Source organism: Haemaphysalis longicornis, unplaced genomic scaffold, assembly GCF_048455015.1.
Source record: "Haemaphysalis longicornis isolate Haplotype H1 unplaced genomic scaffold, Haemaphysalis longicornis Haplotype H1 scaffold_16, whole genome shotgun sequence".
Classification (NCBI taxonomy): Eukaryota; Metazoa; Arthropoda; class Arachnida; order Ixodida; family Ixodidae; genus Haemaphysalis; species Haemaphysalis longicornis.
The window spans coordinates 16578238-16600168 of record NW_027526266.1 but is presented as its reverse complement, the minus strand read 5'-3'; the positions used below and the strand labels follow the sequence as shown (position 1 = coordinate 16600168).

At 49.9% G+C, this 21931-nt stretch overlaps 1 long non-coding RNA gene across 1 annotated transcript in view; it reads left to right on the top strand.

Annotated features, from left to right (window-relative positions):
* The first annotated feature begins 2759 nt into the window (after positions 1–2759).
* The window catches only part of LOC144166130 (uncharacterized), a 64357-nt gene continuing 45185 nt past the window's right edge, over positions 2760–21931 (top strand). Inside the window, exon 1 of the long non-coding RNA XR_013321592.1 lies at positions 2760–2803. This is a non-coding gene — a long non-coding RNA (uncharacterized LOC144166130). The remainder of the gene's footprint in view (positions 2804–21931) is intronic.

Here is a 21931-nt window from a genome sequence, read left to right as displayed (position 1 = left end):
ACGCGGTGGCAGACTGCTATATCACTCCGAGAAATGGATTCATTGATGACCAAGCCATGCTTAGAGACAATCTCGGCATTTTAGTTTTTTTACTTTTCAACACCCTGGATCTCAAGATTGCAATTCCTAGAATATTGGTCGATTGTCCCCTGTCTTCAAAAACTTGACATTTTGCCCCCACGGCACCACCCCGACGGCACCGCGCAAAAAAATGGCGTGTTCGAAATGACACAAAAAGGTTCCGGCCGCGCAAGAAAAAAATTGCGCTTTTGAAATGATGCAAAACACCCGCCCCGGTGGCTAAGTGGTCAAGGCGTTGAGCACGAGGTCACGGGTTCGATTCCCGGAAGCGGCGGCCGCTTTTCTGATGGAGGCGAAAAGGTAAAACGCCATTGTGTGCGATATTTCGGCGCACGTTAAAGATCCCCAGGTGGTCAAAAGTAATCGGGAACCCTCCACTACGGCGTGTTTCATCGCCTGCGTTGCGTCGGCGCGTTAAAACGTACAATAAAAATCAGAAAGGGCAAAAAACAGCTACCGCATACGAAATTAAAGCAAGCACACACAGAACGGCACTCCCTCTGGGGCAGTTTCAGGCAGGGGGTGCGGGAGCACTGCGAAGGCGGGAAATTTGAAATGCGTTGGGGGGCAGCAGTGAGCGGATGACGGCGATGCAGCCAATTATGGCGAATCACTACTCAGTGCTTTCGACAGCTTTCACGTACAGTTGAACTGCTTTATTTTTTCTCGTTTACTATCATAACAACCATCCCAACTGGCGTCCCTAACTAAATGAAAGCGGATACAGCCGGCTGGTTACGCATAATTTGTCGCTAATGTACCCAAAGTTTGTTTTGCGCTAAAGTACGGGGAGATGTATCACAGGCACTAGCGGTTCACGAGTTCGAACGCTTACGACTGTATAAACCGGTTGGCTTTCGAAGCATCTGGGTTACGTCACGATGACGGAACGTCGTGAGGCTTTAGTTGGGTCCAGCGAGCGAGCTACGATAAGGCGTGGCCCTAAACTGCTCAGTCCCTAAAACTGCGGGTGACGTGTGGCGGCAGTGCAGGCTCACTGCGTCGCCGCGGCCCTCTGTGCAACCGCGAATCCCGCACCCTGAAACCAGGCTTCCAAATAAGGTGGGCTCTCTCTTCCTCTCTCTCTGACGGCACTAATGCTGCAAAGGCTCCACCGGGAAAGTGGGACTGGGGGTTTAGTACAGAGAAGATGGCGTATGGCAATTCGGAACTCTTGCGGGGAACATTTATGGCTAGCTCACCTTTTGCAATGTTTGAACGGACTCTGAAGCACTGAAAAAATCATGCGCCATTCCACTCTATGAATGTTGGTGACCTGCAAAACTGGAGTTGGGACTAAAGGCGACCTCGCCATCACGATGACAGAAGAAAAGTGAAATATTGTTCCTTGTTGTTTTTTATTGAGTCAAAAGGGAATTTGGAGGAAAGGACGTACTGCGGATGTTATAGCACCCACTCGTGGGCTGCACCTGCATACAATGCAGTCAACGGGAGAGGAATAAAAATGCTGTGGTTTAGCTATAATTAACCCTAGTTGATAGCGAAGCTTCACTTCCCAGGCTGAGCCCCATTGTCGAGGTGTGGTCTAAAGGTCGTTTCACAATGATTTACATACATGTTTGAAATGAATACATACAATGCACTGTTCATTTATCATCTTTTTTTTGCCTCACGGCGTTGTTTCAGCCTCGCCGCCGTACGAGCGAAAACAACTAAATGTAGTCTTCCTACATCGCACATGGCTTCCGCCGCACGTGGCCTCCTGCCCTTCCGTAGTGATGCACAATTATCGCTGCGGCGGCGACCTTTTCGCCATCCTCCTCCAGGTGGCGGCACGGGTCCCGCTGATGTCTTCGTTGCCTCCTCGTCTATCTGTCCTCTTCTCTTCCGCCTATCTCTCCCCGCCACCGGGCCGCTGCTCCGTGCTGGGCACTCCGTGAGGTTGGGACATGGGTCCCGCGCTCGTCTCCCTTCCCTCTTCGCGTATCTCTCCCCTGGGCCCTGCCGCCTACCTTTCCCTGCCATCGGGCAGCTGCTGTGTGCCTGGTGTTTGCGGAACGGTGTGCGGAGTTTGACCTCCGGCTCTCAAGGTCAAAACCGGTCACCCCGCGAAGACTGCCCGAGGAAGCGTAGTGTAGCTTTCGCCGAAAAGTGGAGAACGGCAAGTTGTCTTCACAGGATTGCAACACCGAGGAATTGCAGGAAACTAGACACCTGTGCGCTTGGAACCACATCGAAGCGAGGGTGGTGCGAGCGCAGGAGTAACCTTGAGGCCCAAGTCATTTTTTGAACAGCGGGCTACATTACGTACGCGTGGTAAGAGAACACACCCCAGGAAATTAGCTTTCCAACGCCGCGCACTTCAAAGACACGTAGAGCCTAGGGAGCCTCTGTTAGTGCACATGAAAAATGCACGGAACGCTGGCCATAGAAAGCTTTGTTTCAAAAACTAAGGCACGCTTTTTTCTCCTCAATGGCTGTATTTGTGTGTTTTATCTTCGAAACAAGCGCAACCAACTGGAATAACAACAGGCTTTGTGAGACTACAGCCTGCTGTAGTCTGTCTTTTTTTCTATGATTTGAACTCTAAGTATCGCAGAAAGCAGTACTCTGGTTTGCATCCAGGTATATTCTAAGCTTGTGTTTTTATGCTTTTTTCAAAAACAATTTACTCTTCTAAATATGTTTTTTTTCTGCTCTCTTCTTTTTACGGTGCAGCCCAAGAAGTCAGCCCGGCTGAAGCCATACCCTTCAAAGACAAGTAAGGGTGCACTGCCAATGTTCTGTTCATGTGCAAAGTGGCATTGAGAATGACATCATTTCTTTTGTGCAGCGTTATTTGTTGTGTCAAAAGGAAATATGGAGGAAAGGATGTACTGCGGATGTTAGTGCTCCCAGTCTCTGGGTGCACCTGCATACCATGCAGTCCGCGCGAGAAGAATACAATGATGTGGTTTAGCTATATTAACCCTAGTTATTAGCGCAAGCTTCACTTCCCAAGCTTCACTTCCCCACTGTCGAGGTGTGGTCTAAATGTCGTTTCACAATGATATACATACATGTTTGCAATGAATACATCCAATGCACTGTTCAATCATAATCGTTTTTCGCCTCACGGCGTTGTTTAAGCCTCGCCGCCGTACGAGCGAAAACAACTATATTTAGTCTTCCTACATCGCACATAGCTTCCGCCGCACGTGGCCTCCTGCCCTTCCTTAGTGGTGCGCGCTTATCGGTGCGGCGGCGACCTTTTCACCTTCCTCCTCCAGGTGGCGACACGGGTGCCGTGGATGTCTCCGGTGCCTCCTCACCTATCTCTCCTCTCCTATGCCTCCTCGCCTATGCCTCCTCGCCTATCTCTCCTACCCCATCTCTCCTGCTCGCCTAGCTCTCCTCTTGCCGCACCTGCTCGTAAAACGGGAACGGTGGTAGACGGGTTACAAAGACATCTAATGAAATTTGAGAATATTATTTCAGCTACCTCGTCAAGGCTGTACCGACGGGTATTCAACGGTCTAATAAGCAGTTAATACGGAGCTCTGCAGTACTGCCTTATGGCCAGGCTTTAAACGGATTTGGAATCGTATGCCGAAACCGAACAATTATCTTTACCCCAAGGGAAAGAGGTACAATTCGTTGTTTTCTCGCAATCTGAAACTGAACCTGAACAAAATTAAATATCTGCTACAAACAGTTACGCTTCAGAATAAAACAGTTTGGGCATGCGGTGCCCATGGCGCGATGGATTATTTTGGCGCATTAATCCAACAAAAGTGAGACAAGGCAGTCTGAATAAATCCCTGGTCCAGGCACTCTGCGTTGGGCTGGCGGAGAGGAAAAGATAAAGTGGAGAGTTGTCGCATATTTACACCAGTAACCCAGCATAAATTCAGTCAGAGCCAAGAAGCAGAAATTCAAATGACCGTTCAAACAAAATTTGAGCTATTAAACAGGGAGAGCGAAGTTAGTGTAGACAGGCTAAACGATAGCCTTATAACGGCAATCACAGATTCGGCAGCAGTGGTTGGAGAGCAGCAGTTAGAAAACAATCTGGAAAACTAACTCACTATACGGAGGATCCAGCTGCCAGCGTAAGAACATGGAACTGTCGAGTACGGCGGATCAAATTGAATTAGCAGAGCTATGAAAGTTGATTAAAAGGATCAAATCCAACGGCGTTCGCGTGTACAGCCAGGAAGCGGTAGAGGAAATGCTCTAAATAGGAGGAAGCCTAATACCAACTAAGAGGAAGCTAGTTATCGGCAGAGACAGAATGTACGCACTCAGACGAGCAGGATAACATAACGCATGCCGACCGATTTTACACCAGGCTATATAAGAGCGAATTTGAACCAGGGGGAACACTCTGAGCGTATACGCTTAGCTTAAAACGTCCTACTACTAACTGAACAGGAGGTGTGAAAGGCTCTGAAGGGCATGAAGAGAGAAACGCTCCAGAAGATGAAGTCCTTACCGTGGATATTTTAAAGTAGGGATGATATATTTTGCTGAAAAACCTTGCCGCACTATTTTCAGGATGCATAAGGACTCTAAAAGTGCCCAGAATATCGAAAAATGCGAACAATTTTCTGATTCACAAGAAGGAAGATACCAAAAACATTAGGAACTACATGCAGGTCAGCTTACTGTGAGTTGTATACAAGAGTTTCCCGCGTACGTGATATTCTAGATTTTCAGAAACCCCTACGGCAGGCTGCGTTTACGAAAGGGTACTGAACAAGAGATTGCATTCATGAAGTCAATCAAGTAATACAAAAATCGGGAGGGTACAGTGATCCCCTTTACGTGGCATTTATAGACTACCAGAAAGAGTTTTATTCCGTAGACACTCCAGCAAAGTTGAAGGTGGAAAACGGCCCAGAAATTGAAGAGACCGACAAAAGATCCCTAGACGACATATGCGCGGGATGTCCGGGACGTGTACTCCTTCCCGATCACAGCCAAAAGTTTCCGCTACGAATAAAAGTGCGACAGGGCAATACCATCTCTCCAAAATTGTTGACAGCTTGTCTGGGCAGATATTGAGGAAGTTTGCCTTGGAAAACGTACTGTTGCGGATTAACGGACAATACTTGAAGCACTTCAAGTTTGCAGACGGCATAGTCTTGCTCAGTGAATCTTCAGAACAATTGCAGAAATTACTGAAGGGAAATAATGCGAAATCTGGGACCTGCGGCTGAAAATAAACATGAATAAATGGAACGTAATAATAAAAAACATGGTGAACCCGCCCTCTCCAGCATAGTTAGGGAAACCCCACCAAAAGTCCTACTACCCTGTACAGGTCGTCAATGCTGAACTGATCCTAACCATGATAATGAAATCAGAGGCAGAATTGAAATGGGTTGTGCCGTAATTGAAAGGCACTCACAAATAATAAAAAGTAAGCTACCTCTATCCCAAAAAAAACAAAATTATTCAACCAATGCATGCTGCCGGTGATGATGCATGGATCGGAAACTTGGCGCCCTACAAAACAACTGGAGAGCAAACTGAGGTCGGCCCAGCGCGCAGTAGCTCGAATGGTAGAAGGACCCTCGGGGATAGGTAGCGAGTATCCTAGATCAGGGAGCAAACTCGATTAGAAAATATCGTTGTTCAATTATAGAAAAGTACACTTGGTCTGGGCATGTAGTGGCACGAACTGAGAACTAGTGGACTACGAGGGTAACCGAATGGGTAGCGAGAGAATAGACTACAAAAAGCGGAAGGCCACTAACTCAATAGAGAGAAGAAATACGAAAATTTCGACGCCATGTTTAACTCGCGCAGTGCTGGGGAGAAGTGGGTGGAGGTCAATGGGAGAAGCCTTCGCCCTGTAGTGACCCTAAGCTGGCTGTTGATGATGGCAATTATCACAATGAAATGGTGTACATATAAAGCGTTTCCCATTGCATTGAACGGCCCGGTAAAATCAGGGCGCAGTTTGATTATTTGCACTGTCGAAACACGATATAAGGGTAGGGCGTGGAAGAATCCGTCGTCATTGTTGTATGCCCGGGCAGGCAATGGGGCAACGGCTTCGCGGGCGTGGAAGGCAAACTCCTACGTATCGTGTTTCTGCCCTCAGTGCAAGACCGAGGCATTCGTGCAAAGGGCGCACCCCACACGGTGGTGCGTGAAATTGCACGCGGGGGCCACAACACACAGGCGCGTGGGAGGCGCAAGTTGAACCCGCGCGGCGTGCTATCCCGAACAATGGTAAGCTGAAAGAGAGGAGAGAGCGTAGGGGAGGGAGAAAATGAAAAGATGCGATGTTCCTTCAATTGGAAGTGTAAGAGTTTAGGACAGATTTGGTTGGGTCGTGGCTTGTCTCTGATGGGGTGCGGCAGCCACAGAGCGACGAACGGGCTCACAGTATCGTTTTTTAATACATGTAAAGATTGTAAATACAAATTTTTTCGTTTAATCTCTACGGGTAGTGGTCATCATCACTGCCGCAACGCTGCACCGAAACGCCGTGCAGGACAAGCAGGAACAATTGCGAGCATCATCACCATCCGCTTTGAATGGAGCCGGAGTAGAACAAAGGATTCACGAGTTACTATACCTCAAGCGGAAAGTTTCTCATCATTGGACTGCAATATCACATATCAGCTCTATTGATATGCCATGGACGATTGTAATTTCAAACTTTACCAAATTGCCGGAAGACGAGACGCCGCAACGCACAATACGCGCACAATACTGTTGGCAGCTTGTTTGTTCATTGCTGGAAGCAAACGTACCCATTGCGCTAATTCAACGCTTTATCAGTTGTGTAATAACTGGAGGTTGAACCTAGCAGGGCTTAGCGCTATATAGTATGAACATAGTGCGAAGGTAGTTTAATTTTACTACTAGAGCAGCAGTAAAGATGGTGGTATGGTTTGTTTCCCCGAAGTCCGGTGTCGATCAGGAACCCAATCGCCCGTGTTCCGGTTGATTTGGCAGGAGGCTGGCGGGCGATGGTGATGAAGTGGTTGGAGGCGGCGATCGAATTGGCGAACTCGAGGCGTTGGGGTTGATTAAGTGAAACGAAGAGTTTATATACAGCTATTTATAGTAGGAAAACTGGGTACATGAGTAGTCAAAGGAAAAACTTCAAACTTCAGCTGCACGCTAGCTCCAAGTGCGGCCAAATCACATGATCAGCTTCGCCCAACTCTCCTATCCTCGGAGCGTACACAAACCGTTCGAGAAACTACAGCCAAGACACTCTATCACCGCAGGATCTGTCTAGTTGCCCGGTACAACTCTGTACCCTAAACTTCCGACGCAATCCTAACCCCTAGCCTAGGGGGCTCACAAATCCCAACCTAGCGTTGACGGTCGAGACTGCTTGTCCCGCCGGGAACTGCCCAGTTCAGCGCTCAGACAAGGACAACCTCTAATGGCCAAGTTTGGCCTTATAACCCCCCGAGATCACACTCTCTCGGAAATGCCCATGTAGCGTTCGCACACGCGTAAGGGAGGGCCCGAATTTGCGTAGACAGCTGTCACGGAGCGCGCTACTGAATATTCAATGACTCACCGCCAGCTGTTGTCGTTGTTGTTGTTGTTGTTGTTCCTTTTTTTGTGGCGCATACCCACTTGGGGGATTGGCCAGGATCGGGAGATATATTGGGGCTAATGTGCCCGATTTAGGAGACTAAATTTTGGAGAAAAAAAATTGTTGATCAGGATAATTGCACAACAAATATAGTCAACGGCCCGCTCGCGGCCAAGCAAGCGCTCGCGACCCCGCGGGGAGAAGGCGAAAGGCGGCGACAGTGCACTATGCCGACCGGAGCGCGTTTACAATGGAGGCTCGCGGGGCGCGCGCTCCGACTTCGGCAATTACACCTCCCCGGCACGCCACGCTGACGATTCTCGGAACCCGGCGGCGCAGTCTGCGTTCTCAATGGGGGATTATCCCCGCCATATTCGGTCGGCCAGACAATCCGTCGCCCGTGCGTGCCGTGACAAAGTGGCGTCGACTGCTCTGCGGCGTTGGCAGTGCTACGTCGCCAGACAGAGTGGCCAGTTCTCACGCGCAGCCCGGGCGCCTGGCCACTGACCTCGTAAGTGGACCTTACTACTCCCCCCTTTATGATGGTTACTGGAGCTTTTGGTTCAGTCAATCCGAAAAAAATTTAAAATGGCCACTCGATTCATCTCTCATTCAATGATAACAGCAAAAAAAAAAAACATGTGGAAGGACCTAGGTATAACCACAAATGAGCCCCCTCCCATTTCTGCAGTTCAATTAACCCGAAATATCTCTCACCTCGACTATAAACACAACATATTCACTAGCCGTTCAAAATGGACGGAATACTCTTGCAAACCAAAAACATAAAAATTCCGAAATCACTAAATGCGAGTGAGAAAGAAATTGCGTCGCGTCTCTGGGGGCGCCTAAACGCTTCGAACAACGAGGGAACTCAAAATATATCGCTGATGCTCGCTATAACTGCAAACACACACAATAATTCCGGCACCCAACAACAAGAACAAAAGGAACAAGGGTTGGCTGAGAACACGGGCAATTCTGAAGCCAACAACAAAAAGAAACCACAATTTTGCATTGTCACTATGCGCACTCACGCAAATGTTCTCCTAGACGTCGTAGCACGATAACGTTCCTTCGAGAATGTTCAACTGTGCTTCAGCTCACGTGTGGTGCACAGAAAGTTCAGTTCGGCGCCCGGATGGAGCAACCAGGACAACACGTCGCACACAAACACCGCACACGCACACACACAGCACGTTAAAAAATGACGGGTGAAAGGGAATGTTCACGTCCATCGTGGCGGTGTTAAGGCTGGGAGGCAATTCAATATTGGCCTCCCCAAGCAACATTCTGAAAACAGGGTAGTTCATTCGGCTATTTCCAACCCCTCTGCAAATGGCCCCGACCTTGGAGCTTTGCAATGTCACGCAAATCTCAACAATTTAGCCCCATGAGGCGAACACAACTTCGGAGAAGACGGAGTGGTATCGCAAAATGCGACTTCACTTCCTGTCCCATAGGCCAAGTGGCCATGCCTCTCCAATGGCCCAACGAAAGGCAATGCTGCGTGCTGGCAGCGTGGGCGAAGGGTTGATGCTGGAGTGGAATGGCGGCCCGCGAACGCGACGACCTTCTCGGGATCATTCTTTCCTTTACGCACAGACTGCCTCACCACAACAACCTCATAAGCACCTGTGATTAGATGCGACGCTCAGAGCATCTCTTGTCGGCGGTCCTGTCCTTCCTGCGTGCGTCCGTTGTTGTCCGCGTGCGTCTGTTGTGGTCCTTAGCCACTCTCCCGCTCTCCGATAGCGAACACTCTCTCGCGAGGGGCATTTGATTGGATTGGATTAGATTGGATTGGCTTGGCTTGACTTGAATTGGATTGGAATGAAGTGGATTGCGTTGGATTGTGTTGCGTCATAGCCGGGGCAGACGCACTGGCGCCGGCGCGTGCCCAGGTGAGAGCGTGTGCGGCCGAGCGTGCTCTCACTCCGCCGGTGGGCGGCGCTGCGCGCGGTGCTGCGCAAGTGCAGTACTCTCTCTCTCCGCGGTCTCCTCTCCTTCGGGCGCGCTGCGCATATAACCGGTGTGCCGCTCTCCGGCGGCCTTTCGGTCGACGGTTGCTCTACGCTTGCGCTTGAACCCCCCTCAGCGTCGCATCACACCACAGTGCCCGCGAGGGGAGGTGGGCGTAATTTTTTTACCAAAAGCCGCTCGTGCACGCTAGGTGCGTTCTGAGCATCGGCCTGACCAAGACAGCTTTTCAGCCGTCCCAGCACACACTCATCCTGGCACAACTGAGAACTCGTGCCTGTGACACACTGCCAGGTCGCAGAACGCAGTGTGTCAACCTTTCCAACGCGGCTCCCGACTAAATATCGGTAACGGCCGCAACCGACACTAAAGCTACGAAGCTCTATCTCAGACACCGGTTTTGCGAGACCGCTGATTGCGTCTCGTTCCCCTGTCTCCTCGGCATCGGTGTCCTCACATGGTATTTCTCTCTCCTTGCTAATCTTATCGAATGCTTTTATTCTTTGTTTTGCAGTCTCCACGCATGCGTTTTGGTGTTCTCCATCAGCCTCCTCGGGTACACTCTCACCCTCAAGACCACCTAACCCACAGGACATCTCTGTATCGCTCCTATCCTCTTCATATGTTCTGAGCTCCTCATCCTCTGTCTTCTCGCGTTCTCTCTCACTTTCTCTTCCATTTTTTACATGTTCAACCCAGTCTATCTTCTCAGCTCCCTTACCCGCCTGTAACTCCTGCTTTTCCTCAGCCTGATCGTCAACTCCGTCTCTTTTTCGCTCCGTCTCGTCCAATGCTTTCTCGTCTTCTATCTCCTTTCTCTTCTGGGCGAGCTCCTGAACGCCCGACAGGGAGTTCGCTTTCTCGTGCAACTTTCGAGCGGAATTGGGAGCGTGGTGGGCCCCAAGACTTTCCTGCATGACTCTAGTCTCCTCCGGTCCACCGATTTAGAATTTCGGTAGTGCCCGTGCCAGCAAGTTCAGCATGCTTTAGCGCAGTGTCTGGTGCAAAAGTAACTGGCGGCCCTACACTCGCGGTACCGGGGCAACCCCTTCACTCTGCTCTTATACCGGACGCGCTCGCTGGAACGCTCCGCGTGCTCGCTACCCTTTCCATGCAGCTGTTCCCGGCTGAGCTGCTCGCTTCCTGTGCGCAGCCACGGCCGCTTATCTCGTTCTTGCAGGGCTTCAAATTGAAAAACAGGCTGCCCCCCCTCAACTTATCTGTCAGTGCATAACTGTGCCTGTTTGAAGGGTTCTGTCTCATGCGCTGCACCTCCATCCCGCAATTTCGCCCGCGAGGCTGCTCGTCATGTTGGAGCATTGCTTCAATACAAGGCTCTACGGTATCACCGGACGCGCTTACCTCGTCGCTGCTTAACCCAATGTCAGTCTCCACGCGTTCGACACCGGAGGAAATGCTAGCCCCGTGTAGGTAGTTACGGCTGCTTACTTTGTCATCGCAATGTTCAACTTCCAAACATTGGCCGGAACCATTACACTTCGCTGTCGCCATATAACTGGCTGGGTCTCTGCCCAATTGTTTCTGCTCCCGGGTGCTCGAGCGTAAGGGCGTCTGCCTTCTCCGCTCCAGCTCCAACTCATACCTTTGCAACCGCTCTTCAGATTCGAGCTACAGGTTTTGCATGCGCTCCTTCGATTTTCGCGCCTATCTTCTCCCCCGCTCCTCCGCTTCGCGCGCTTCTTTTCTCTCCCGTTCTTGAAACTCCAACTGCATTCGTCTAAGAATTATTGTTTCGGACTGCGCTTGGACCTCCCCTCCTGCCGCCGTTCCTCCTTGAGTCGGCGCCTCATGTGTCTCACCATTTCCGTCTCCTTCCGCCATGTTCGCCAGCATGCTCCGTGTGACTACCATGCAACCCCAGACTCAGCCTACACCGCCACAACGAAGCGCAAGGAATCCCACTCACCCGCACCCTCGGTGGTCGGCTTCCGCGTCGTTGGCCCTGTGTGCTGGCTTGGCTCTGGCGCTTCACTCCGCGCGGAGCTCGCTGCTACCGATGAAGGCGGGCTTGCGTCTGCTTGCCACCCCTGGTTGTTGCCTGGTCATTACGTCTGCCCAATCCTGTCGGCTCAGCTAGTAAAGATGGTGGTGTGGTTCGTTTCCCCGATTTTGGTGTCGATCAGGAACCCAATCGCCCAGGCTCCGGTTGATTTGGCAGGAGGCTGGAGGGGCGATGGTGATGAGGTTCTTGAAGGTGGCGGTCGAATTGACGAACTCGAGGCGTTGGAGTTGATTGAGTGGAACAAAAGTTTATATACAGCTATTTACAGTGGGAAAACTGGGTACATGAGTAGATAAAGGAAAAACTTCAAACTTCAGCTACACGCTAGCTCCCAGTGCGCACAAATCACTCGTTCAGCTTCGCCCAAATCTCCTATCCTCGAGCGTACACAAACCGCTCGAGCAACGACGGCCCAGACCCTATCTCGCCGCACGATCCGTGTAGTTGCCCGGTACGGCGCTGTACCCTAAACTTCCGACGCGATCCTAACCTCTAGCCTAGGGGGCTCACAAATCCCAACCTAGATTTGACGGTCGCGACTCCTTGTCCCGCCGGGAACTGCCCAGCTCAGCGCTTAGACAAGAACAACTTCTAACGGCCAAGATTGGCCTTATAACCCTTCGAGATCACACTCTCTCGGGAACGCCCCTGTAGTGTTCGTACACGCGTAAGAGAGTGCCCCAATTCGTGTAGACAGCTGTCACTCAGCGCGCTACTGAATATTCAATGAGACGCCGCCATCTTTGGGTCAACGGCCCTCTCGCTGCCCAGCAAGCGTGCGCGACCTCGCGGGGTGAGGGGGAAAGGCGGCGACAGTGCACTATGCCGACCGGAGCGCGTTAACAATAGAGGCTCGCGTGGCGCGCGCTCCGACTTCGGCAATTACACCTCCCCGGCGCGTCACGCCAACGATTCTCGTACGCGGCGGCGCAGTCTGCGTTATCAAGGGGGGATTATCCCCGCGGTGTTCGATCGGCCAGACAATCCGTCTCCCATGCGGGCCGTGACAAATTGGCGTCGACTGCTCTGCAGTGTTGGCAGTCCTACGTCGCCAGACAGAGTGGCGAGTTCTCACGCGCAGCCGGGGCGCCTGGCCACTGACCTCATAAGGGGACCTTACATTAGCTATTAGGTTTTACATATGATACCTATTTGTAATATATTAAGACACAATAGGCGAACAGGTGAGAAATTTATGGTGTGGAATAGCGGAAATAATTTATGCTACCGAGGAGATTAGCAAAGGAAGAAGTTCGGGGTAGTTTTCCTATCCAAATACACAAAACCGACAACGTAAAAGAATTCTATAGCGTTACTGGAAGCATCGCCCCCGTTGTGATCAAGCTGCACAAGAGCTGCAGGTTAAATATAGTACAAGCCTGTGTATCACCTTGTGCTATTACAATTAGGCTGTGAATGGTTTCAACGAGGAGGTCGAATTGGCAATGAAAAAGCAAGGAGCGAAGTACATTGTAGTAACTGTAGAGTTATACGCAAAAGTAGGAAATAAAGAAGTATGAGAACATGCACTAGGAAACTGTAATTGATAGTGCGAATAGTCGAGGAGATAGTCTGGTTGTAAATTGTGGCGAGCTAAGCCAGAAGATAATGAACACACTTGTATTCCAAAAAAAAGAGAACAAAATTGACATGGCAGAGCCACAACGGGGAAAAGAAAAAAGGGATCGGCATTATTGTAAATGCAATTTAACTGTCTTAGAGTATGTTCAGGTGTAGCCACGACCAACAGCAGTGACTAAAGGATCGTACGAAGCAGTACAAGGCTAATTCCTAAAGGGAAATGATAAAACAAGAATAATAAAGGAAACCGACCTGCAGTCAGTAAGAGACAATACCGGTTGAGAAAAAGTTACATACTGAATGACAACCTAACAACGATAAGCACACAGTCAGCAGCTGCTGTTGGAGGAGTATAACCTAGAAAAGAGACTGGTAAATTAACTGAGAAAATCTAAGACTATATGCCGAAATGGTGGAATATGCAAGTGCCACTAACGTGGTGCAAATGGGATTGGCAGGTTTGCTGAAATTATTCAGCTCGAGTGAAGTTAGTCAGAGCCACAGCTACACTATGGCAATGGTTGAAGAAACGTTAGCGAAGAATGGAGTGGAAATGCAACTCAGAATTAGCTTGCTATAGTCAAAAATAGAATGTATGCACTCAGAGAGGAAACAGGCAAGTTATGCCCAACGTGAAAGAGATCACCAAAGTACTGAACGTATTTCCGAGTTATACGCTATCAACGTCAACACATTATACATTATTAAGATGACGTAGAACGGCCCCTTAGGCAGATGAAGGAAGTAAAACCTGCCACAGATGACAGAATAACCATGGATTTACGGAGGGATCGATTCGACGTCATCCTCAGAAAGCTCGCAAATTATTATCGGGGTTCCTAAAAACTTTATATGCACCCCAGCAGTGGAAACATTCGAATCCGCAAAAAAGTCATCTCGAAGAGCTGAAGAAATACGACCCAATCCTTTACTTTTTTGTGCAAGGTACTTGTGAAGCAAATGATTAACAGCATTAGCAACATTGATATTCCGAACAACCAAAGCAACACCATGGCTTCATGAGAGGTTACTCAGCGAGGGATCACATTCGTGTCATCAACAAGATAATAGCGAAATCTTCTTAGTGGTGTAAATCGCGGTATAGGTAAAAACCCATTCACAGACTACAAAAGAGTCTTTGATCTGTAAACTCCGCTGCAGCACTGAAAGCATTGAAGGACCAAAAGATAGAGCAGATGAACAGAAGGCTGTAGGAGGACATATACAAGGGGCAGGATAATCCTGCCCAAGAATAGAGAAAAGTTCGCAATACGCAGGGAGGGCTGCAAGGAAACACGATCTCTCCAAAATTGTTTGCACTCAGTCTGAAGGTGGTAATTAGGAAGTACGGATAAGAGAAATCAGGGATACGTGTGGAGGAAGAATACCTGAGCTTAGTGAATTTTCCAGCACAAAACTAGGTTAACTTGTTCGGTATATCAGGAGAAAGAGAAATAGCTGCAAACAAAAGTTTCCGTAACTGCACGCAGACAGTTCTGTAACAGGATTAGGGAGGAATCAATATGAAGGAATAGAGAGATATGCTAATCACAAATGGAGAAAGGACCACGCTTATCCTGAGTACTGAAATACGTGGAGAGGTAGACCTATGGCAAGTGAGACATGACAAGTATCACAGGTAGCACGTGCGACAACTATCTATGGCAAGTCAGTGACTTGGGGGCATCGAGGAAGCTCGGCGAAATAATTAGCAGTCCCCTCACTCTATCATTGAAAGGCGTAAAAAGAACGCGTATAGCCAGGTACATTTTCTGGGGCAGGAACATGGCGCTTCTAGGCACCTTGAAGGAAACGTTTGGTAAGACTAACCAGCAATAGCATGACAGATGACGGGAGTAACACAAATGTAAATAAGACATGAGCCTACCATAACAGAGAACAAACTGGGGTTAAAGACATCCCAGCTGAAATAAAGTAAAGGAATGGAGTTAGGCTGGACATGTAATGTGGAGAAACCACAACCAATGGACCATCAGGATAACCGAATGGCTACCAAAAGAGGGGTCTAGAGGTACAGGAAGACCATCACGTGTATGGAGAGATGAAATCGGCAAATTATGAGGCAAACAATAGACTAGTGCATGAAATCGGAACGGATGGAGAAACAAAGGAGAAGCCTTTTTCCGGCAGTAGGCTCAAGTAGGATGATGATGACGATAATTATCTCTTTAAAGGGGCCCTGAAAGGCATTTTGAGCACACTAAATGAAGTAGCGCAATCGTTAGATTGAGTCGTCAAGGTCATCTGGGCCAAGTATTACTCTTTTACGCGCAGCGGAAAGCTCACACTTTTGTTGCAAAGTTTGTCGCTTTTTTCTCACCCTTTCCTTCGTGTTTTTGGACGCCGCCATCTTCACATGTCTACATCATCGATTCCCAGATGTTCGTCATGAGCTAGACATCCTGCTATTGGGCGGCTTTTTCACGCACTTCCAGCAAAGAGATGAGTCGTCTGCTCAGCGTCGACTCGCCGGCTGATCTGCCAGGGGGGTGTCGGAGTGCTTGAACATTTTACGACAAACGAAACAAGTGTAAACAAACGCTTAACCGTTCGTATTGAATGCAACACGGCCATAACACGACATGGATATTCTCTTACCGGAGCACATTCCATAAAGAAAGCGTTGAAGCCCCGTGGCACTTCTTTCGTGCAATCGCAGAGAACGCCCGGAGGCGAATGCCCGGGTTTGACGGATACATTTTTTTCCACTTCAAAACAATCCAGAGATGCGTTTCGAACGAACACAACGTCACAACATGCGTTGCAAATCTGAACCGCGATTGACAGACGATGGGTTGCCTCCTCCTGCCCGTCGTAAATTCGGCACTCACCTCGCGCGCGGTTTGCGGGGACGAACAGCAAGTCACTTAACTCTGACGCGCAAGCCGAGATGGCTTTTATCCACGCACACTGCACATACCCCATGCGAGGTTGAGTCGTACGTCGCTCGAGAAAGATAATCCAGACCATGGGAAGCACTATCCACCCGCAGAAGCACAACGTCGCATTTCATCGCGAAACAAAGGCGTCCACAACACACACACCATCGCCTCCTGTAATGCCAAACGCATCTCACAGTTCCTAATGAGAGTGAGTGGTACGCCTGCATTGCCCACATGTCGCGAGGTGGGGCCCCGAGCTGAACCGGGATCACGCAACCGTAACTGACTTCTGGGGCGGTTTGTGCCTTGTTGCCAAGGCAACCGATTTTTGAGATCGTCAAAGAAAGGCGCTCGCTCCAGCGCTAGAAAGCTCAGAGCCGCGCCGGAGCATGTTTTGCCAACGTTGCCGCTTTCCACCACGCGTCGCCCCAAGCTGAACTGGTCATATGATTGAAGCGTTTTGTGCACGGGTTCTGTATCGGTTTAAAATGTCTTTTTCACATGGCGCCGGCAGGAATTACCACCACCGCAAAATAAGACCCGGCACCAGCGGGGCCACATCTGATACGGCGCTTTTTGGACAAACAGTGCGCGGTGCATGAAAGCGACCGAGCGCAAATCCTCCCCAGCGGCTGCGAGTTCGCCGCCGATTAAAAGTCACGTGCTGCACTGCAGCAACGCACACCGCGAAAGGGCAAGGCCAGGCCACCGCACACATGCGGCCAGATTTTTCGTTCGCTTATCCATCCTTGAGCGGTGTGCGGAATTCAAGGTGTCAACAAAACTTGCCCGTAGCAGACGGCAGTCGGAGGAGCGTAATGCGGAAGTACGTCACCGCTGTCTAGCGCAGCATCATGGGGGGGAGTGCTCGCGCGCCGTCAACAGTTGAAAAGAGGAGGAAACGCGGCGCGACGATAATGCGCGGTTTTTGATTTACGATTTCTCAGCTAATACTCATCGCTTTAACAAAATTCTTGCGGGAGGAGATTGCTAATACATTGTCTTATTTGGTTACATGTACATCCATGCATCGGCGGAAGGTATTTCAGGACCCCTTTAACACTCGAGACCTTCTTTGTCGTTCAGTTGGGGATCGATGTTTGCAGACTCGCTTCTAGAGATCATACCCCAGGAAATCGAAGGCCGCTGAACATTACAAACGGTACTTAATGAAACACAGAGTGACTGAGGGGAAAGCGGGAGAACATCAACGCCTCGCCTTACATGGCATAGTAGGTACAGAAACGCGCTGGAAGCTTCACTGGCTCTGCAGCCTGCGACTTGCTTTGTCGGAGGAGTGGTACCACACTACCATACTGAGGATACTCTTTTTGAGCTTGAGTTTGGTTTTCTCAATTGATATGCTTCATGTACACAAAATCAGCTCACACATTTAAAGGGGCCCTGAAAGGCATTTTGAGCAAACTAAATGAACTAGCGCACTCGTTAGCTTGGGTCGTCAATGTCAGCTGTGCCAAGTATTACTCTTTTACGCGCAGCGGAAAGCTCACACTTTTGTTGCAAAGTCTGTCGCTTTTTTCTCACCCTTCCCTTCGTATTTTTGGACGCCGCCATCTTCACATGTCTACATCACCAATTCCCAGATGTTCGTCATGAGCTAGACATCCTGCTATTGGGCGGCTTTTTCACGCACTTCCGGCAAAGAGATGAGTCGTCTGCTCAGCGTCGGCTCGCCGGCTGATCTGCCAGCGGAGTGCCGGAGTACTTGGACATTTTACGACAAACGAAACAAGTGTAAACAAACGCTTAACCGTTTGTATTGAATGCAACACGGCCATAACACGACATGGATTTTATCTTACGTGAGTACGTACCATAAAGAAAGCCCCGTGGCACTTCTTTCGTGCAATCGCAGACAACACCCTGAGCCGAATGTCCGGGTTTGACGCGTACATTTTATTCGACTTCAAAACAATCCAGAGATGCATTTCGAACGAACGCAACGTCACAACATGCGTTGCAAGTCTGAACCGCGATTGAAAGACGATGGGTTGCCTCCTCCTGCCCGTTGTAAATTCGGCACTCACCTCACACCCGGTTTCCGCGACGAACAGCAAGCCACTGAACTCTGGCACGCAAGCGAGAAGGCTTTTAGCCCGGCACACTGCACATACCCCATGCGAGGTTGAGTCGTACGTCGTTCGAGAAAGATAATCCAGACCATGGGAAGCACTATCCACCCGCAGTACAACCAGTACAACGTCGCATTTCATCGCGAAACGAACGCGTCCACTACACACAGGAGGCGATGCACACACACACACACACAGCTTCGGTAGAGTGTACTAGAAGTTTCTAATACACTCTAGCTTCGGTCGCTGCATTGGCTTAGCTGCAGGTTTCGTTCGGACAGTCAGCGATGCTACGACGATACAAAGCTGCGTGAGGGCGACGTGCTAACCACTTCACGTATTTAAAAACACAGGGGCAAAGAACTTGGTTCATCGGAAGCAAAAAATCTTTCCTCCATTGTTGTGCCTGAAATATACTGGCTAGTGTGCCGACGGCGGGCTCCAGGCGGGCGCCGGGAGCGATGTACGCGGCCGGCTGCCGCTTGGGACGCTGCCGTGCGGTAGTGTGCGCGTTCGCCCGGCCCGAGCAGATCGCGCGGTTGCCTCCGCGCTGCGTAGCAGACGGCAGCGGCAGAACTTTCCAATCCCACTTGCAGCTAAAGCGAGCGAAAGCGACGGGAATTCTGTCGCGCGACGAAAATTTCTCCCGACCATTCGACAAACACGACCGTCGCGCGACAAAGTGACGGAATTCCCATCGCTTTCGCTCGTTTTCGTCGCAAGTGCGAACGGGCCTTTATGCGCAATCTCCGTCCCACATAAAATAAGCTCTTGCTTGTCGCCTGAGCATACGGTTGATATGTGACTACGTTACACTGTGCTTGCGAGTGTATTTAAATGATGTCACTAGGTTTGAAACGTAAGCGCTCGGCGTGCAGCTTTGTAAACGCAAGCAGCCTCACGTACGCACGCTATTTTACTGCTAATAGAGAGTTTTAGTACAGCGTTTGTTGCCTTTGCATAAGCTAAACGCTAAATGTTTGCGTCCCGCTACGTAAACATCGCGAGGGGAGTTTTAGTAGAACGTCTCATCAGTTTTGCGTTGCGACATGCTAATGCATACGGCGCCATCTGTCAATTAAATGTTTTCCGAAACGACTCGCCGGCTGATCTGCTAGCGGAGTGCCAGAGTGCGTGGACATTTTACGACTATCGAAACAAGTGCAAACAACGCTTTCCCATCAGTGTGGAATGCAACACATGGGTGCAGCTTGTCAGAACACGGCTGCTCGCTGCTCGAGTGTGGCGTTGGTTTGCTCTGCGCCTTCCCGTTCATCGCCTCTGATAAAGCAATCCGATCCGGCGTGTTTTGTGCACTGGTTCTGTGTAGGTTTAAAATGTCTTTTTTCACATGCCGCCGGTAGTAGGAATTACAACCGCCGCAAAATAAGACCCGGCACCAGCGGGGCCACGTCTGAGACCGCGCTTTTTGGATAAACAGTGCGCTGTGCACCAAAGGGAACGAGCGCACGATTCTCCCCGCGCGGCTGCGGGTTCGCCGCCGATACCAACTGCAGCTACGTACACCGCGAAAGGGCAAGGCCAGGCCGCACACATGCGGCCAGGTCTTTCGTTCGCTTTTCCAGCCTTTAGAGGAGTGTCCATGGTGTCAACAAAGATGAAAAAGCCGAAAGAGCTGGCCCGTAGCAGACGGCAGTCTGTGGGAGCGCAATAGCGGAAGTACGTCACCGCTGAGGAGCGGAGCATCATGGGAGGGGAGGCCAACAGAGAAGAAACAGTTGAAAAGGAGGAGGAAATACGGCGCGACGATAATGCGCGGTTTTTGATTTACGATTTCTCAGCTAATACTCATCGCTTTAACAAAATTCTTGCAGGAGGAGATTGCTAATACATTGCTTTATTTGGTTACGTGTACATCCATGCATCGGCGGAAGGCATTTCAGGACCCCTTTAATGTCTCATTCGGAGCCATATCATCCGGAGCTCACAACAACGCCCGCTGAACCCCTTATTCTTGAACACGACGCTCACTTCATCCATATAAAGCATCCGAGGCATTGTATAGTCTTCCGTATATTTAGAGGCACATGTTGCCACGCTTCCAGCAGTGAAGGATTGAAATACTAGCTTGATGCAACGTCATCGTCCAATTTTTATGACTACTCTCTGAGACTCTGTAGGTCGGTATCCATTATACCTATGTGCACATCGCAGATGAACTATCAATAATTCTTTCTTGCCAGCCACGAAGGACCTAACCCGAATATCTTCCCCGACTGTAACAGCCAGCAGCTTATCAACAATAGTCCGAGACCTCACGTAGACGGCTATGACGTTCCTGCTGGAGTTCATACATATTTCACTCACCGTTTTATTGGGAAGTGGTTGAAAAGTATTTGGGGTCGTTTCCATTCAGTTCAGAGGTACACTTCGCGAGGGCGCTCGACGAAGTTTTCGTTTGCGGCAACACCCAGCTTAATGAGAAAAATCGCAGTCACTGTTAATGCCTCGAATAGCTGCGTCCGTGTCGAAGTTAGAGAAAGCGCAGCTCACCCGCCGTGGTGGCTTAGTGAATATGGCGCTGTGCGGCTGAGCTCAATCACGCGTGTGGGATCTTGACTGTGGAGGCTGATTTTAAGATAGAAGCGACAACTCAAAACGCCCGTGTGTCAAGATTTCGACGGGCTTTACAGATCTCCAGGGACCCGATTCTCCTGAAAGATCCGTCGTTTTGAAACGACCCGCTAGCGCCATGCAAATGCATGTTTGGTGGGCTGGGGCGCCGCTTTAAGGGGTGGACGATGGACGAGAGCGGGCAAGTGAATCACTGCGGAAAGGGCGCAAAGCCACAAGCGTGGCTTTTCGCCCTTGCCGCAGTGCTTCGCTTGCCCGCTCTCGTCCATTGCTTCACTGCGGAGTGCCCCATAGCTTAGGTGTAGCCTTGGCGTGTTAAGTGAAAGGTATCAGCCGGCACTAGGACATCCTGTAGCTGCTGAAAAGCCCTCCTTGGTATGGACGTGCAGGCCTGATACGGACGTGCAGCAGCCCAAACTCGTACTCTGACGCTGGCTAAGACCCTGAGCGTACCATACAACTACATCCACGCACATCACCCAGAAAATGGAACAAAGCAAAGCGTTCCGGGTAGCGTAGTTGGTATTTCATCCGACACGATTTGGGAAGGTCGGGGCTAATGAGCTCACACAAGGATATGTTTTGCTCCAATTTCCTTCCTTTAAGGAATTAACGTACTTAAGCACGACAAATGGGTCAGCTCTTGACCCTGTGCCTCGTTTGACGTTCTTGGCTCGTGGCATTCGTTTCTGTGGTCGTTATTCCAGCCCCTCGTGAACGAGTCTGATTCTTTAGATTGTTTAATAGGGCGGGTTAACACGCCGAAGCAACACCTTCGATATGAGACGCGCTGTAGTAGATGACACCGGATTAATTTTAACCACTGGGGGATCACTGACGCGCTTAGAAATATCGGCACACCACTATTCCCGTTATTCGCTTCCATCAAATGAAATGCCACAGTGACCGTGATTGAACCCACGACATTGGGCTTGGCAGTACAGCACCATAGCCACGCAGCCACGGCCGCGGTGTGCGATTCCGACTCGAGTTCATTCACACATACATAAGCACGTACAAACCCGCCAAAAGAAACAACGATACCTAGATTGATACACACATATGTGCTTTTTACATACATACGTGCATTCGTGAATACATACATACATACATACATACATACATACATACATACATACATACATACATACATACACACACA